The sequence below is a fragment of the Panulirus ornatus genome, chromosome 4 (genome assembly GCF_036320965.1).
Source record: "Panulirus ornatus isolate Po-2019 chromosome 4, ASM3632096v1, whole genome shotgun sequence".
In the NCBI taxonomy this organism is placed as follows: Eukaryota; Metazoa; Arthropoda; class Malacostraca; order Decapoda; family Palinuridae; genus Panulirus; species Panulirus ornatus.
Genome location: NC_092227.1, coordinates 59,416,119 through 59,421,328, shown reverse-complemented (window position 1 = coordinate 59,421,328; position 5,210 = coordinate 59,416,119).

Below are 5,210 nucleotides of genomic sequence, written 5' to 3'. Positions count from 1 at the left end.
CTTGAATGAGTTAGCGTAAGAGCGTATATGGTGACCTCCGGCGTAAAAGCGTATATGGTGACCTCCGGCGTAAGTGCGTATATGGTGACCTCCTGACCTGAAATGTTTCCAGACACTGAAAGAAAAGCGAGTGACTCCCATTTCCCTTTGGCTAATCTGGGTTAATATAAGGGTCAATACATAATTTCCCGACACTCACTGGTCGTTATGAACAGTTCATCAGATGGCCACCTCGTCAAGCAGAAGACAAGACTAGATACCAAGAATGCCTTCAGGCCATAGCGACATCCTGCGCATCTCATTCTACTTTATCATCTTCTCCTGCGCATCTCATTCACTTTCTCATGTTTTCCTGCGCATCTCATTCACTTTCTCATCTTCTGCGAATCTCATTCACTTTCTCATCTTTCCTGCGCTCTCATGTTTTCCTGCGCATCTCATTCACTTTCTCATCTTCTGCGAATCTCATTCACTTTCTCATCTTTTCCTGCGCATCTCATTCACTTTCTCATCTTTTCCTGCGCATCTCATTCACCTTCTCATCTTTTCCTGCGCATCTCATTTACTTTCTCATCTCGACTGTCGGTCTCTCTCGCCGGCAGCGCAGTCTGACAGAACAATGTACTTGTAGTTAAACAGGAAATATATCTACCTGATCAAAGCCATGCTATAAAGCATCACGTCTCGTCACCACACGAACCTAACGCTGGGTGACTGTTGCCCCAGGAATACCGTCCAGAGCATCACATTACAGTACGCTCAGTCACTCCAACGTCAACTAACGTAGTGAGAGAGAGAGAGAGAGAGAGAGAGAGAGAGAGAGAGAGAGAGAGAGAGAGAGAGAGAGAAGAGAGAGAGAGAGAGAGAGAGAGAGAGAGAGAGACAGAGAGAGAGACAGAGAGAGACAGAGAGAGACAGAGAGAGACAGAGAGAGACAGAGAGACAGAGAGACAGAGAGACAGAGAGTGTGTGTGTGTGTGTGTGTGTGTGTAACCTTGGAGGCACGCGGGCGCAGGCGACATAGTCCGTGTTATGGAGATACCAAATTAGTCTGCTCGACCTTGGAGTACGCCTGCGAGCTGGCTCTATTTAGGGAGGCAAGTCAGCTGAGGTTCAGGGAACTCCGGAGCCAGAACAACGGTCTAATGTTGTCAGGCGAGGCACTACAATCTAGCTGGAAGGTTAGGTGTGGTCAGCGGAGGCCTTGAAGTCGTCTGGTTGAATGGTGTGAGGGAGAACCCGAAACCCAACTACAAATTTGAATCTAGTTAGGGTGAGGACGAAGGCCGCCAGGATGGTTGGATGACGTCACGGAAATCTTGAAGGCCATGGCCTGGGAGATCCCGGAAGCCAGCTGGAAGGCTGAGTGTTATTACGAAAGGCACAAAAAAAAAAACGTTAGAAAGTAAAAAGGTTTTTAGGGAAAGCCAGAAAACCGACCGAAAGCGAAAAATGTCATCAGAGCCAACTAGGATGTTGAGTGTTCAGGGAGATGACGCAAGAAAGCCTTACCAAAGACCGGACGTCTTCAGCGAGAACCTGGGAACCAGCTGAAAGGTTCGTTGTGGTCATCGAGAACCTGAGAGGCGGTCGGAAAGTTGCTTGCGCTCACCGGAAGCTGAGACTCCAAGTCGAAAGTTGCGATCAAAACCCACTTGAATTTCTGGAATTGACAATAAATGACAGGATGCCAAGTGAGAGGGGTTGGGTGTGGTCAAAGAGATCCCAGGAACCAGCTGAAAGACTGAATGTGGTTACAGAGTTGTTCACTGGAGCTATTCTAAATGTTGGCTATTTTCTGAGAGATTCCGAGATACTTGATATTTGATGCAACATGGGAAACTAAATGCTCTAATTAAGCAATTAGTTAACGCTTTACACACACACACACACACACACACACACACACACACACACACACACACATACACATACACACACATAATGTATGTATGTATATATATATATATATATATATATATATATATATATATATATATATATATATATATATATATATATATATATATATATATATATATATATATATATATATATATATATATATATATATATATACATATATATATATATATATACATATATATATATATATATATATATATATATATATATATATATATATATATATATATATATATATATATATATATATATCCCTGGGGATAGGGGAGAAAGAATACTTCCCACGTGTTCCCTGCGTGTTGTAGAAGGCGACTAAAAGGGGAGGGAGCGGGGGACTGGAAATCCTCCCCTCTCATCATTCTTTTTTTTTTTTAATTTTCCAAAAGAAGGAACAGAGAAGGGGGCCAGGTGAGGATATTCCCTCAAAGGCCCAGTCCTCTGTTCTTAACGTTACCTCGCTAACGCGGGAAATGGCGAATAGTTTGAAAGAAAAGAATATATATATATATATATATATATATATATATATATATATATATATATATATATATATATATATATATATATATATATATATATATATTATCCCTGGGGATAGGGGAGAAAGAATTCTTCCCACGTATTCCCTGCGTGTCGTAGAAGGCGACTAAAAGGGAAGGGAGCGGGGGGCTGGAAATCCTCCCCTCTCGTTTTTCATTTTCCAAAAGAAGGAAGAGAGAAGGGGGCCAAGTGAGGATGTTCCCTCAAAGGCCCAGTCCTCTGTTCTTAACGCTACCTCGCTAATGCGGGAAATAGCGAATAGTATGAAAAAAAAAAAAAAAAAAAAATATATATATATATATATATATATATATATATATATATATATATATATATATATATATATATATATATATTGGAAAGGATCACAATTTTGCGCGTGATCAAGATATTCCTATGATTCCCCGTGGACTCAAAGGTATGTATGTATGTATATATATATATATATATATATATATATATATATATATATATATATATATATATATATATATATATATATATATATATATATATATATATATAATGTACCCGTTACCCACTAACCCCATAAGGGAGGAAGACGAGTGGATTGACCACAGACCGAGTGCCGCAACCGAGAAGCGAATCATAGCTGCATCACGATCATCAACAGTGACAGCTAAACCAAGACTTTATATCCTAAAGGAAAACTTAGGTACAATGATTAGAAAAAGCTCAGGAGCTAATTGTAACTTAGGCTCTGTTCCAGGCGAATGCTGGGGCCATTTCGAAGTTGTCCTTCGAAGAGCCAGAGGCCTGGGAGAAGGTTGTACGCTGTAAAGGTTATAGTCGGCAAGAACGTAGGACCAACTGGAAGAATGACTTTCTTCAAGCAGAGCCCAAACACTGTGACTACTGGGTAAGAGGCCAGGATCGGGTGAGATGGTTTGAAGTCGTGGCTAAGGCAGAGACCGAGAGCCATCGGCAAGATTGGCCAATCTGGTGAAGACAAGGTCCACCCGCATCACCGGGATTGGGTGGGGGCCAACTCGAGACCGGCTGAAAGGCTGATCTGGGAAGCCAAAGGGCTCTTGCTTCGCGTAATGCTTATCATTCACCTTCGGAGAAGTATTCCTGCCGTTGATACCACCCATCTCAGTCGTGACTGGAGCTCTTACGTGTGCGCGTCTCTCTTCTTCTCCTTCATGAGTAGTCGAGATGAAGCAAAAGATCCTTTTTGATCAGTGGAGTCGAGCGTACCAACAAAACAACAGCTCTATGAGGTAAGGCGGAAAGGTTTTTAAAGCCACAGCCTCCTTGTTCAAGATTAAACCTGAAAAAAAACACATCATGATGGGTTGGTCTTAACTTGTATCCTTATGGGATATTCCGTCGCAGATCAAAATGATTTGATTTAACGATACAAATGATTTCCGCTGCTTCACCTGCTATATATGCTCATGCCCACACGTGCTACCATGACACATATCACATATCAACAATCATATTCGCGTTATTCGATGAAATATGAAATCTCTGTTGAATCAGATATGCTTCCATGCCACAGATCCAGTTTAGACTGTTCCTGTGAGACTCATCTTCCTTAAGAGTTTAAAAAGATACTTGAGAACATATCAAGACTAGACTTAGTTCTGGCTACTGATAAAGATCTGCTTAATAATGATTCAGCTGGAGAAAAACCTTGATACAAGTGATAGCAGATAAATCATTTATTACATAACCTTCAACAGTGCCCGTAATGGTGGTCAATATGAAAGTCACGAAATAACACCGGATATTATATTCGCAACTTAACTCATCTTCGCACTGCTCTTTAAAAGCAAATCTGGGGTGACTCTTTCAATGAAAACGAGATGGACGTAGTGTGGAGAAGATTTAGTACTATTTTCAAAATGGAAGAAGGAACATATATGTCAATGTGTAATGAAGTCTTTTTTTCCAAAACGAAGCAAAAATAGTGAAACGATGATATAGAAAAAAAAAGTACCTCTTACCTAAAAATGTTGCACATGAAACTAAAGAAGATTAGTAATCAACATGATAAACACGTAAACTTGCATAGAAAAACTAAGAGACTTATACGCCAAAGTAAATACAGTATGAAGTGTATGATGGTGACAACAGCAAACGAAGCGCTAACGCGTCTTATACTTGAGTGAGAAGCAAGAGAGTCATTACCTAGTCAACAGGTCCACTCATCATAGAAAACGTTGGTTTCTTTCAATACAAAGAAGCCAGCCATGGTACAAGATCTCTGTCCCAAATTATTTTCCATTGCTACAGAAGATAACAAAGAGGCGAAAAATGAGATATTACAGTCTTTGATTACTCCATGTAACAAGTCATTTGCTACGGGAAAAGTTCTAAAGGACCAGAATTTTGCCAAAATGAGTCACAGTTCGGAAATCATCCTCCAAATTGCTTAATGTCTGTGGTTAGTGAACATAGGGGAACTATTTGTGACGAGATTGTACATCATTTAGAGGATGACTCCTTGACACACAGTTATAAACAGTTTTCGATCAAATCGCTCATATGTCTGCCAAAACCTTCTGATCTTTTATGGTATTGATAACATGTATGATGAAAGTAAAACAGCCAATATCATGTGTTTAGATTTTCAAAAAAGCATTCCGTAAAGATCAGCAGTAAAGGCTACGAGCACGAGTCCCGTGGGAAAGCTGGGGTCGTAAACAAAGTGTAACGATCAATGGTCAAGCCACAAGTGGTTAAACGTAACATTTGGTGTACCACAGGAATCA